The 14548-nt window shown below is 39.6% G+C and overlaps 1 protein-coding gene and 2 non-coding genes across 6 annotated transcripts in view; 1 reads left to right on the forward strand and 2 right to left on the reverse strand.

Annotated features, from left to right (window-relative positions):
• The window catches only part of PPP2R5E (protein phosphatase 2 regulatory subunit B'epsilon), a 179705-nt gene that overhangs the window by 60479 nt on the left and 104678 nt on the right, over positions 1–14548 (forward strand). The gene's annotated exons all lie outside the window — the stretch shown is intronic.
• LOC115898033 lies at positions 9954–10095 on the reverse strand. Its single transcript, XR_004057795.1, has one exon.
• Positions 11491–11593, reverse strand: LOC115897824. The gene has a single exon (XR_004057609.1). It is a non-coding gene; the product is annotated as a U6 spliceosomal RNA (small nuclear RNA).

The raw sequence follows: 14548 nt of genomic DNA on the forward strand, positions 1-14548 counted from the left end.
AAAAAGTAATTAAATCAAAGCAAGAACAAAACCAAAAAACCAATACCACCAATAGTACACAAAAGTAAAGAGGTTCGAAGACCTGGATTCTAATTCTGGTTCTGTTGTTAACCATCTGTGTGATTTTGGATGAGTCAGTTAACCCCTCTGGGTTTCCACTTCTTCATCTATAAAACCAGAAATTAAAGTTGCTTAGATTCTTTAGGTCTTTTTGGTCATACAGTTGGGTAACACAGTTCCATGATAGCTTTCGTGAAAGTCTTTTTGGGAATTTTTTATTTATATTTATATTTTATTTATTTAAGATGGAGTCTTGCTCTGTTGCCCAGGCTGGAGTGCAGTGGTGCGATCTTGGCTCACTGCAACCTCTGCCTCCTGGGTTCAAGCAATTCCCTTGCCTCAACCTCCTGAGTAGCTGGGACTACACATATGTGCCACCACGCCAGGCATTTTTGTATTTTTAGTAGAGATGGGGTTTTACCATGTTGGCCAGGCTTGTGTCGAATTCCTGACCTCAAGTGATCTGCCCGACTCTGCCTCCCAAAGTGCTGGGATTACAGGTGTGAACCATAATGCTTGGCCCTTTTTTTGGGAATTCTTTAGAAGGAATTAGAGAGTCTAGGAGATTCTCCTAAAATCATTCACATGGCTGGGTACAGTGGCTCACACCTGCAATCTCAGCACTTTGGGAGGCCGAAGTGGGAGGACTGCTTGATCTCAGGAGTTTGAGACTAGTCTGGGCAGCATAGCAAGACCCCGTCTCTACAAAAAGAATAAAACAAAAAATTAGGTGGACATGGTGGTGTGTGCCTCTAGTCTTAGCTATTTGGGAGGCTGAGGTGGGAGGATTGCTTGGAACAAGGAGTTTGAGGCTTCAGTGAGCAATGATTGTGCCACTGCACTCCACCCTGAGCAACAAAGCAATACCCTGTCTCAAAAAGAGTCATTCACATAAATGCATGCTAAGTAGCAAGCAGTGCCCTTTGGCAGGAAAGCATTTGGAAGAAATTGTCCTAAGTAGGTGTGCGGGTGAGATGGGGGTGGAAAGAAGCAAAAACATGAGAACGAATAATAGAAATAAAATATTTATGTAATACAGTATAATGTAAAAGGTGCTTCCTGGTTTTGTGTCTCATTTGATGTCATTTTTTATATTGGAGACATAAGGGAGAATATAAGGAAGCAGTTGAGACTGTGTGAAAGACAAATAAAGAAGAGTAAGTTACTAAAACCTTGATGGTACTGTAATAAAGCAGTTGGAGTCACCTGAGAAAAGAATATTTGGACTGAATCTGAGAGGAAAATTAAGAAAAAGTGATTGTGTTGAGATGATCAATGTGAGGATGGAATCCTGAAATTAAGTGTTGTTGAGCTGTAGAAATAAGAGGAAGTATTCTTTGACAGAGTAAATACATACAGCATATACTGTTGGGATTATTACTGGGTTTAAAGATGTTTTGAAAGGTGAAACACTAACTCGTTTAGAAAGGACTAAAATTACAAATTTGTTAAGACCCTCAAAACATAGATGTACCTCTCAGGCTTATATAGCAGTCTCTGAATGCTTTTCAGAAATCATTAGATTGATTTCAAAATGCCTACATCGTTGGCACTGACTTTTATCCACACTTTGCACTTCCCTTATTTTTAACCAAGCTTCTATTCTCCAAACTACTCACCTGAAGAAGCAAAACATCTATTGATGTTACCAGCAACAATGTTTAGGAGCATTGGAGAAAAAGACAAGAGGAATTTAAGAGAGGCGGGGTAAACGGTGATAGTTTTAATTCCAAATCTGATTTCCTACTGGACTGTATCACATTTCTCTTATTTTAAAATGTCTTAACAACTTGAGCTAATGTTTATTTTCACTTTCAAGTAATATGACATTATGGAAATTGAGGCAATGTGTTAAAATACTAGGATACTGGTTTTGTGTTACGTTTCTCGACAGATAACTTTCTTAGATTCTTCCTAAGGTAGGAAATATTCTTGTTAGAGGGCCTGGGTATAGATGTGGGTTTATGGGCAGCTGTATTGGAAATACATTATTTGTTACAGGAGCATGTGGGTTTGAGACAGTTCAGCTGTATTCATGTTATGTGCTGGTCTCATAGGACTACAGGGATACAGATATAATTATATGTAATTCAAGAGGTTATATATGATTGCATGATACAGTCAAATTAAGTGCTGTAAGAGAGATGCGAGTGAGGGGCCCCTGCGGCTCAAAGGATGGGAGAGATCACATCAGGTTCAGGGAATCAGCCAGGAAAGTCTTCATGAAAGAAGTGACATTTGAGAGAACCCTCTAAGAATGGGTGGAGAGAGAGGCTGGAGCGGAAAGGGGCTTTTGAAGTAAACAGATCAGGGGTCAGACATGGGGTTAGCTGAGCCACAGACTGGGACTTAGAGTTTATGCGGGATGGTGGGGAAAAAGGAGGCAGGAAAGCAGAAGCAGGATAGGAAAGGAAATGGGAGGGTGGGAAACAGTGGAGTACTGTGGACGACGTGTGTTTTGCAGCTTTATATTCTGGTATAACCCAAATGATTTTGTTGGTAAACACTTGTGATGGGATTTTATATCTAGTGTGTATATAATTTAGTATACATTTCAAAATAAGAATACTGGCCTATATACATAATAGGTGTTTATGTATGAATGTGTGTGTAACTGATACCAGAAAAGAGTGCTTCTTTTGGGATTTGTTAGGGAACCTACCATTTGTGCAAATGTTTCTACTTGTGAGCACCATGAAAAAAAATTGCTCCCTGGTAGAAATGTTTAAAGGATCTGTGTGTGTGTGTGTGTGTGTGTGTGTGTGTGTGTGTAATGGGGAAAGATAGATGGGTGGGGTGGGGGGAGGAGAAATCAGGAGAGGGGAGGAGAGAAATGGGAATTGGGAAAAGAGGATCTAGAACTTTAAAATGTGATTAGGGTACATTTTTTTTAGAGGAAATGCCTTTAGGGCACTTCACCATCAAAAAACGTTTGTTGTCAGCCAGTGCAGTGGCTCATGCCTATAATCCCAGCACTTTGGGAGGCTGAGGTGGGCGGATCACCTGAAATCAGGAGTTTGGGACCAGCCTGGCCAACATGGTGAAACCCTGTCTCTACTAAAAATACCAAAATTAGCTGGGCATAGTTGTTCATGCCTGTACTCCCAGCTACTTGGGAGGTAGAGACAAGAGAATCACTTGACCGGGAGGTGGAGGTAACAGTGAGCTGAGAGATCTTACCACTCTGCTCTAGCCTGGGTGAACAGAGGGAGACTCAGTGTCAAAAAAAAAAAGTGTTTGTTGTCAGTATATGTACAATGACAAAAACAATAGTGTTAATTCTTATGAATTACTAAAAGTTAAAACACTTGCAGACTTTTATTTTTCTCTACCTTAAAAAAAATTGTGGCTGGCGGGGCGCAATGGCTCATGCCTGTAATCCCAGCACTTTGGGAGGCTGAGGCAGGAAAATCGCTTGAACCTGGGAGGCAGAGGTTGTGGTGAGCCGAGATCACACCGTTGCCCTTCAGCCTGGGCAACAAGAGTGAAACTCCGTCTCAAAAAAAAACCCCCAAAAAACAAAAACAAAAACAAACCATGGCTTATTGCCTGTAGTGCCAGTTACTCTGGAGGCTGAAGCAGGAAAATTGCTTGAGGCCAAGAGTTCGAGACCTGCCCGAGCAACATAGTGAGACCTCCATCTCTAAAATAAATAAAAAAATAAAATAAAATAAAATGGAAGAAGGCATTCATATATCTTAATTCATATTGTTGCCAGTATGCTTTTTATTTTTATTTTTAAAAGAGTGTAGCAGTACCAGTTCTTTTGTGAATTAGCTAACAGGCTAAAATTCTTTTATTTATTTATTTATTTATTTATTTATTTATTTATTTATTTATTTATTTATTTGAGACGGAGTCTCACTCTGTCGCCCAGGATGGAATGCAGTGGCGCGATCTTGGCTCACTGCAACCTCCGCCTCCAGGGTTGGAACAATTCTGCCTCAGCCTTCCAAGTAGCTGGGTTTACAGGTGCCCGCCACCATGACCGGCTAATTTTTGCATTTTTAGTAGAGACAGGGTTTCGCCCTGTTGGCCAGGCTGGTCTTGAACTCCTGACCTCGGGTGATACACCCACCTCAGCCTCCCAGAGTGATGGGATTACAGGCGCACACCACCAAGCCCGGCTCAGGCTAAAGTTCTATAAAAGAAATTGATGTTTCATTTGGATAGAATGTTTACTTTTGTGAAAACAGTACAAGTAAAAAAGCTCTTGAAAGAAATGATTGTTGAATTTGAATATATTAATTGCTTCAGAGGTATTTATTTTTCTTAAAGTGCTGAAAAACTATTTAATTTTAAAATAAGAGTGCTGTTGCATTGTTCCTTAATATAGAAGCATTGTTGAAAGTGCAACCTCTCAGGAAAGATGAGCGAACTTGTTTTTTGTGGGTAGTTCTTTGCTGCTTAGGATTCCTGTAAATTTAAAAGATATTATTGGCTTATATGTTGTTATTGTGAATTACTAAAATATTAGGCCGTAAAAATCTAACTTTGTGGTGCCCTGATAGTGTTTTTAAATCTCTCCGTATCTTTTGCTAGCTTAAGGAAATTGGGAAGGACTTTGAAAATATACTTGGCCTAGACTTAGAATTTACTGTGTCTGGCCTTCCTGATCTTTTGAGTAGGTTCGGAATACTTCTCTTTGGTTTGAATTATAATTTTGTTTCTTGTGGTTCCAAAAGTTATCTGTAACAGCCTCGTTTTTGTCATTGCCTCATTCTTAAGAAGCTGCTTTTTTTGCTTTTGGTTATTTGTGGGGGTTTGACACAGTGTATACTTAAGATAGATGAAAAAATATTAATAATAGTGTTCATGTGAGCAAGTTCTTTCTGAAAAAGGAAATGCTTAGAAATCCTTGGTGCTCTTCTTTATGCTTGATACTATTCTTTGTGTGTGTGTGTGTGTGTGTGTGTGTGTGTGTGTGTATGTCAGAGGGGGAGAGAGAGAGAGAGAGAGAGAGAAAGAGAGAGAGAGAGGTGGATCATATCCATTCTGATGCCTTTAGTTTCCCTTCTCAGGCTTTTTAGTCTGTATCTCCAGGCTAGAATTTCCTCCAGTCCAGACTTGTATTTCTAGCTACTGCTCGGTCCCTTTCACAGGTTTCCTCCCTTTAGGGAGTGGCCCCATCATCTCCGTCGTGGCCTGAGCTTCATTGCTTTGGGCCCTGAGTCTCCCTGCTTCTAACTGCTTGGGAGTTGCGGTTTTTTTTTTTTTTTTTTTTTTTTTTTTTTTTTTTTTTTTGACGGAATCTCACTGTATCACCAGGCTGGAGTGCAGTGGTGTGATCTCGGCTCACTGCAACCTCCGCCTCCCCAGTTCAAGCGATTCTCCTGCCTCAGCCCCCCGCTATAGGCGCGCGCCACCACACCCGGCCAATTTTTGCATTTTTAGTAGAAACAGGGTTTCACCATGTTGGCCAGGCTGGTGTCGAACCCCTGACCTCGTGATCCGCCTGCCTTGGCCTCCCAAAGTGCTGGGATTACAGGTGTGAACCACTGCGCCTGGCCTCGGGAGCTTTTTGAGTTTGTGCTGCTCTCTCCTTCCCCGATCTCGGCTCTGCTCTTTCCTTTCTTCCTGTTGTGGGAGTGTCAATAGGTCTCTGTCTCTAGCGTGGCCCCTGTGGACCCACCTTTGGGAGCTGCCTCCAGGAGCTGGTAGTGTGCTCCCTTGGCCCCCACAGCAGAAATGGAAGCTCTTGGATCTGAACCTGCCCAGCTTCTCTATAGTGGCGCCCTCTTACCTCCTCTAGGTTTACTGCCTGCCTTGAATGTGCTGTGTATGTGCACCTACCTCTCTGTGCCCTTTCTGCACGGGCTATTTATTCTCTTGACTGGGAGAGCCCTTCTTCCTCTTGTGATTCTGGCCAACATCTTTTTGCTCTCTCAAGAGTTGGCTCATATATCACTACCTCTTTGAGGGAGAACTAGATATCTCCTCCTCATTCCCACTGAGAGCCTTAATCTCCTATAGTACTTACCACAGTGATGTCATAATTAGGCAAATATCTATCTTTATGTCTGCGAGCGCATTCTATTTAAAATTGTGACCCCCTCTCCCCATGTTCCTTTCCTTGCTCTGCTTATTTTTTCTCTTGCACTTGTCCCTTTTCAACATACTGTATGATTTTTAAAAAAAACTTTATATTTTAAAAGTACAGACGAGATCTTGCTATGTTGCCCAGGCTGGTCTTGAACTCCTGGGCTCAGGCAATCTGCCTGCCTCAGCCTCCCAAAGTTCTAGGATGACAGGTGTGAGCCACTGGGCCTGGCCTGTATTATGTTCTTATTTGTAATGTTTATTATCTGTGCATCCTGCCCGAGCGTAAACTCCAGCGGGACAGTGATCTTTGTCAGTTTTGTTCACTGCAGTATTGTCGGTACCTAGAACACTGTCTGAGCCCTGGAAAATGCTCAAACTATTGAAGGAATGTGTACTTGTATGTCGAGGGCCCAGCTCACAGTAGGCACTGGGTAAATTAAACTGATGATGAACAGTTTATTCTGTTAGATTTTCTAGCAGGTGTCTGACTATGCCCTGTTTTGGTACTTAAAAGTAAATATAATTAAACACTTTTTGAGATTTTTATGCATTCAGACAAAATGTTTTGTTAACAGTCTGGTTTACTCTATTTATTAGTTTCAGATGTCCCAGTCAGCCAGATGTGTTTCATGCCTTCTCGTATTACCCCCCTTTATTGCGTGAACCAAAACCCAACAACTAAATAAATAAATATGTCACCAAAGGTCATGTTTTCAGAATACCATCTAAATAGAGGCTAAAATCACACATGACCCATGGCAACAGTTTGTTGTTGTTGTTGTTGTTTTTTTTCCGAGACTGAGTCTCGCTCTGTCACCCAGTCTGGAGTGCAGTGGCGTGATCTCGGCTCACTGCAACCTCCGCCTCCCGGGTTCAAGCAATTCTTGTGCCTCAGCCTCCTGAGTAGCTGAGATTACAGGCATGTGCCACCACTCCTAACTAATTTTGTATTTTTAGTAGAGATGGAATTTCACCATGTTGGCCAGTCTTGAACTCCTGACCTCAGGTGATCCGCCCACCTCAGCCTCCCAAAGTGCTGGGATTACAGACATGAGTCACAGTGCTCGGCCTCCATGCCACCAGTTTTCAAACCTTTTTGCTCATATAGGCTTGAAAGAATTTTGTAAAACAATGTATTTTTTGTATTGATTCTGAAAAGTTTTTTTTTTTTTTCTATGTGTTTACATAGTTGCATAGCATGTAATTTCTAGGATATTTTAAAATGTTGACATTTAATAATTAAACTGTTTCGTTACTTTTATTTATGTATTTAATGATACTTGTGGACAGCAATTTGTTTCCTACCATCATCTTCTAAAAAATTGAATGAATTCTTTTAACTGTTTGCTTGTTGAAGTTATATTTCCATTGTACTCCAGAATTTTGTCAGAATAAAAAATATTTTTAGACTGGAAAGTCTTATTAACTGTTCACCCTCTCATACTTCTCATACTTTAAAAATATATCATTTTAAAATAAAAAAAGTTAAAATGTCTTGTGACCATGAGGCTCTAAATGTTAATTGAATTCAGAAGTAAACAGAATTTGCCATTGCCATTATCACATAATTCAAACTAATGTAAAGGTATTATGTTTTGATAAATGATTGTTAAAAATTTAGTTATTGGAAATGTATCTCAATGAAATACACAGGACTGTGGCTTTTTTTTGTTTTTAATTAAAGAAATGAGCTCTTCATACATGGGTGAATATTTTATTATTGCCAGAATGGGGATTTAGCATTTTTTTTTTCCCCCGAGATGTGTCTTCCTCTGTTGCCCAGGCTGGAGTGCAGTGGCACAATCTCGGCTCACTGCAACCTCCGCCCCCTGAGTTCAAGCAATTCCCCTGTCTCACCCCCTCTAGTAGCTGGGATTACAGGTGTCCACTACAACGCCCAGCTAATTTTTAAATTTTAAGTAGAGGTGGCGTTTCAGCATGTTGGCCAACTGGTCTCGAACTCTTGACCTCAGGTGATTCATCCGCCTCAGCCTCTCAAAGTGCTGGGATTACAGATGTGAGCCACCACACCCGGCCAATTCTATTTCATACTCTTCTTTTTTTATCGTGATAAAGCACTGATAAATCCTAATTATATAAGTAAGGGATAGGAATGGGAAGTGTTCTGTTATTGCAGCATCACTCAATCCTTTGAACTATTTCTGAGTTACGTGTCAAAAATCAATCTATCTCCAAAAATTATTTTTGGTAACAACTGGTTAGATCCTCCTTCAGTATTGTTGAAAGCAGATAAACTACTAGATTTGCAAAAGAATTTGTTTTCCAGTTGTTATTTTCTTAACACTCAAACTGACCCTTTGTTTGGTGACAGAGAATGGAAGTGAGCTGTGCTAAGGTTTGGGATCACTGAGCAGGTGTGTTTCTCCTTTTAATGTGAGAGAAGGAAGATTTTGAAAGGGAAGCTGAAAAAGGAGAATTTGCAGTGCCATCACAGACAAGATTTCAGGCTGGTGGTTTTAGGATGGAATACATAAAAAAATGGAGTCTTTGGCCAGGCACAGTGGCTTATGCCTGTAATCCCAGCACTTTGAGAGGCTGAGAAAGGAGGATCGCTTGAGGCTAGGAGTTTGAGACCAGCCTGCGCAAGAAAATGAGACCCCGTGTCTGCCAAAAATAAAAAAAATAGCAGAGCATGGTGGCTTGTGCCTATAGTCCCAGCTTCTTGGGAGGTTGAGGTGAGAGGATCCCTTGAGCTCAGGAGTTCGAGGCTGCATTGAACTATAATCACTCTACTGCACTTCAGCCTGTGTAAGAGTGAGACCCCACCTCTTTTTTTTGAGACGGGGTCTCGCTCTGTTGCCTAGGCTGGAGTGCAGTGGCGCGATCTCGGCTCACTGCAGCCTCTGCCTCCCAGATTCAAGCAATTCTCCCACCTCCACCTCCCGAGTAGCTGGGATTATAGGCACACCAACACACCCGGCTAATTTTTGTAGTTTTAGTAGAGATGGGGTTTCACCACGTTGGCCAGGCTGGTTCTGAACTCCTGACCTCCCGTGATCCACCCTCCTTGGCCTCCCAAAGTGCTGGGATTACACAGGCATGAGCCACTGCACCTGGTCGAGACCCCAACTCTTAAGAAAAAGAACATTGAGACTGTGGAAATGGATTTCCTTAAAATTATCTGTGGAGTAAGATTGGTAAAAGATTGGTAATTGTTGATCCTGGGTGATGAGTATGTGAAGGTTTATTATACTGTCCTTTCTACTTTTGAGTATATTTTAATATTTATGTTACAAAAAGGAAAAACAAAGCAAAAATTCTTTGTGGAAAGTTTCACCATGTATGCATTCAAATTTGAGTAGTGACCTTTGGCGCCACTAACACCATTAGTCTGAGTGTTAACAAAATAAGGCATTCTTTTAGGTTGAACTAGATGAAATTTCCAATATTTGACCATCTTGATGTATAAAATTGGCACTTGCATATGGTTTAACCTAATCTTTTATTGCATGTATTGGTTCTTCCCTCTCCATCAGTTTCATTTCACTAACTGGGACTCAACTTGATGGCTCAGGGAGAATTTTTTTTTAGGCTCTCCCATTCTCAGAGGTATCCTTTTCAGTTAAGATTTGTTGAAAAGAATTTTAGTTTGTTGTCAGTATGGTGTTAGGTGCTATATAGACTGAATTAAACAGGCAGCCACTTCTTAACCCTGAAGAGTTAAGTTATGTTTTGTTCAGTGTCTATTCTAAGTGTGGACAAACAAATCAGTCAGTTCATTTAGCAAGGGCCAAGTGAACGGAACTAGAATGTTTGGGGACAGGCAGGTGAAGCTTCCACCTGAATAGTACCTGAGAAGTTGACTTTATTTATTTATTTATTTTTACTATAAATGTGTGAGGTAGGAAAACAAGGCTGCCCAGCTCGTGGCAGTTCTGAGGATGATCCTTGAGGGCTGATGTCAGCCTCCAGTCTTCCCTCAGGAGAAAAGCACCCTCCCTTCCCCACCCACAGCACCATGTGAGAGAGGCCCTGGAAGTTGGCTTTATATAGAAGTTAATCTTCCAAAGACCCCAGAGTGTATCTCTGTATGTTTTCATCTTTATTATGAAACCTGGGATTAACAGACTGGAGATAGGTATTGTTCTTAATGATTTTTTTCTTTCTTTCTTTTTTTTTTTTGAAACAGTCTCTCCTCTGTCATCCATGGTTTGTGCAGTGGCATGATCTCAGCTCACTGCAACCTCCTTCTCCTGGGTTCAAGCATTTCTCATGCCTCAGACTCCCGAGTGGCTGGGACTACAGGCATGGACCACCATACCTGGCTAATTTTGTTTCTGTATTTTTGGTACAAGATGGGGTTTCTCCATATTGGCCAGGCTGCTTTTGAACTCCTGGCCTCAAGTGATCTGCCCGCTTCAGGCTCCCAAAATGCTGAGATTGCAGGCATAAGCCACTGTACCTGGCCAATTTTTTCTTTTTGGGAAGGAGATTGGCATCTAGAGAAGTTAAGTGACTTAATCTCCTCTCAGGGTGAGTCAGCATTGGAGCCAGGTCTCATAGTTTCTCAGTGTGTACTTCATATCCTAGATCAGTGGTTCTCAAAGCATGCTTTGGGGATCCCCAAAGGTTCCTGAGACCTTTTCAGGGGTCTGTGAGGTCAAAACTAATTTTATAGTAATACTAAGACATGATATGTTTTTCCCTCTCTCATGAATATACTGTGTTTTCCAGAATCTACGTAACCTGTACCGTTGCAAGAAATTGAAGCAAAAGTGGGTTTTGGGAATCCAGTTGCTTTCTATTAAGCCAGACATTAAAGAGATGTATAAAAGTGTAACATGGTGCCACTCTTCTCACTCATTTTTTTGAGGAAAATGTAGTTTAAAAAAAAATTTATAATTGTATTGAAATGAATTAATACATATTAAAGTTTTTCCCATTTTTAATTTTAATGTGGTAAATGTTGGTAGATATAATCCATATTTTTAAAAAGCTCTTTGAGATCCTCAATAATTGTGAAACCAAAACTTTCAGTGAGAACTCTGGGTTTCAGTTTCATCATTCTCAAAAAGAGGCCAGATGTTAGGTTGTAGAGGACCACAAGTTGTCATTCGATGTGTTCCAAGTCATTTGAAAATAGTCTGTTTTCAGTTCTACAGGATAGATATCCACATCATAAAAACCTTTATTCAATTTGCCCTTCTTTGGTTTCCTTATATGTAGTTTCAGCAGGTAACCAAGTATTAACTGAAACTAAGCTGTGTCATTTTTATTTCCCCATTTGAAGTGGGAAAGCAATCTCAAGTGAATATTTGAAGGATCTCCAAGCTGAATTGTTTGTCCATGTTTTGCGTAAGAGCAATATTAGTTGGATTTCATTGTTTCTTTCATGGATTTTTGGATTTGTAGTTTCAGTATACATTTAAAAATTGTATATATATATTTTTTAATTTTTTTCTCTTTAAAGGGGCCATGCTAATCTTCTCTGTATCATTCCAATTTTAGTATATGTGCTGCTTCAGTGTGCGTTTTTATTAAGAGCTTTTTCAGTAGGATTCTGTATTGTATAGATAAGAGACCCTTAACCTTATGGCTGCCTTACACTTTTCTTTGAAAAGGTTCAAGGACCTTTCTTAAAGTTAATATTTGCATTTATTTGGCAATTAAGTTTTATAGGTAATGTATCTAATTTGTTTTTCCCTTTTTTAAATTATTTCCTCTTCCCCTCTCCTTCCCATCTCCTTTCTCCGTTGCTGCTTTTTTTCTGTCCTCCCCTCCCCTCTTTTAATTGCCAATATGACCTTGGGTGAAATACTTAGTCTCTGTGTATCTTGGATTCTCCATTTGTAATGTGTGATGTTGTGAAATAATTTCTGTAAACCACATAGAACATTGCCTGGCTCATTATCAAGGCTCAATAAATGTTAGCTGCAGTTTTTGTTGTTGTTATCATTAAAGCAGGTTGGCAGTTCCTGGAATGTATTGAGTACTCAATAAATGGTGGTTATTTATATTATTTAATATTACCACATTGCACATTTGCTTTTAGATGGTCTATTGTGTTTGGCTGAGGCAGATGTATAGTAGGTGTAGTAGTAGTATTATATGCTGTCCTGATTTTTTAATGATAATGGATTTCTTTTTTATGAAATGGTGCAGATGCTGATACTACATGGCTGTAATCCAAATATTTAGTAGGTATTGTGGCCTTTATAAGCCTACTCCCGAGAACAGCCCATGAATTAAATGGGAGGTGTGGAGATTTGGTCCTTGTAAATCACCGTTTAGAAATGGAGATGTATTGGATTCATATTTTGTGTATAGTAAAGTCATAAAACAGACTGTACTACTTTACAGTCTATTTTTTTTTATTATTTTTATTTATTTATTATTTTTTTTTTTGAGACGGAGTCTTGCTCTGCCACCCAGGCTGGAGTGCAGTGGCCGGATCTCAGCTCACTGCAAGCTCCGCCTCACGGGTTTACGCCATTCTCCTGCCTCAGCCTCCCGAGTAGCTGGGACTACAGGCGCCCGCCTCGTCGCCCGGCTAGTTTTTTGTATTTTTAAGTAGAGACAGGGTTTCACCGTATTAGCCAGGATGGTCTCGATCTCCTGACCTCGTGATCCGCCCGTCTCGGCCTCCCAAAGTGCTGGGATTACAGGCTTGAGCCACCGCGCCCAGCTACTTTACAGTCTAAGTGATTCATCTTGTTCTTAGTTTTCAGCTGTTAGTGGACACTAGTCAGGTATAATAAAGCAACTTCTTATTCAGTTAAGTTTGTGTTAAATATATGATCTTATTTGTGAATGTCATGAATAAGTAATTTATAGATTATTTTATGATTACTAATTGTTAATGGATCTAAAGGCACTTAAAATTTTAAGGATAGAAGAACAGTGACCACTAGCAGTATGAGTTCTGTGTGCTGGTAATACACCCACATAGTAGGGCATTGAATGCCTAAGAACTGCTAACCATTGATTGATTAATATGACTATTACTTGGGTGGATAGTACAGTCTGATTTAGAAGTCAGAGTATGGTATGTGATATTTGAACTGATTCAGCAGGGATTTGAAAGTCTCCTTATTAGAGGATATGCTGTTAATAATATAAACTTTAGTGGAAGGAGGAGTGGTCTTTTTGTAGCCTATAGGATATGTGCTTGAATATAGTCTCTGTTACTGAAATATATGTAATTTTGAGCAAATCCTTTATCTTTGGTGAATTTGGGTTTTTCAGTTGCAAAGTAAGTATCAAACCTAGCCAGCCTAGCTCACTGGGTTGATAGGATCATTACATGAAATAACTCATTTTAATCCAGTGTTGTGCCTTCCATGAGAACAACAAGAACAACAACAACAACAAAAAGCAAAAGGAGGGGGAAAAAAGAAGAAATAATACATTTTGAGGATGCTTGAAAACCTTGAGCATTATACAGGTTTAAGTTAGCATTCTTCCTACTTTCAAATGTGAGGGCATCGTTTGTGGAATATTCTGACTCCAGCTTGTGTTAATGCTTTTACTTTTTTTGTTGTTGTTTAGGTTTATCAATGACATATACAAGATTTGAGTATCATAATCCTCTATTTTTATGGCCATTACTTGAAATGAAGAATGTATGTATTCAAGTTTGAATATATAGACATGCATACAATAGCAGTGCTGTTCATGACCCTGTAGTTAAGGATTTGTCAGAGTTTCCACTGTAAACTTCCCTTTGAATGTTTTTTCATTTTAGCTTGGCTTTCCTGTGGGTTAAAATTATAGGGCCTGAATATTTTTGGATGGAAACTTTTTCCTTCTTTTTAATAGGGAATGAATGCATGCTATTAAAAAAAACTATCTTTTCTTACATTTTTAAAACATTTTATCATAAAAGTTTTAAAAGCCACTTCTAGGCAGCTTTTTTCTTTAAATCATTGTGTTAAATGTTGTGACTTCATTCCTATAAACAGTTTTTCTTTACCTTTGTAGTTTTTCCTCTAAAAATTGTCAGTCTTCAATGTATTATCTAAATGAGAGATTATAAATAATTTTTGTAAACTAATTGTAAGATATAAAAATCAGTCATATATTGAACATCTGGATACCCATCCCAAGTTAAGAAAAAGTAAACTGCCTAGAATTTATAAGATTCCTTAGACTTTCATCACCAAAATTTTTCATTGGTCTTTGATTTAAATATTTGTAAAGTATGTTGGAAACAGGCCAGGACTTAGACTGCCCCTTTATATCCAGAACACCCCCTTCTAATGGGTGTCATGTGGTACGTGTGTTCTGGTCTCACATGACCAGATTGGGTGGCTCCGTGATCCAAGACCATCCAATCTATAGACAAGGGGTAATGTGGCCCAGAGCTTCTACCCAACAGAGATGAGAGTGAAATGGTGTTCCAGCAGAACATTTCTCTAGGGAAGTTTGAATTTGAGAAAGAGTTGTCGAAGGCAGGAATAGATGCTGACAGACCCAAGAAAAAGAA

The sequence above is a fragment of the Rhinopithecus roxellana genome, chromosome 5 (assembly GCF_007565055.1).
Source record: "Rhinopithecus roxellana isolate Shanxi Qingling chromosome 5, ASM756505v1, whole genome shotgun sequence".
Lineage (NCBI taxonomy): Eukaryota > Metazoa > Chordata > Mammalia > Primates > Cercopithecidae > Rhinopithecus > Rhinopithecus roxellana.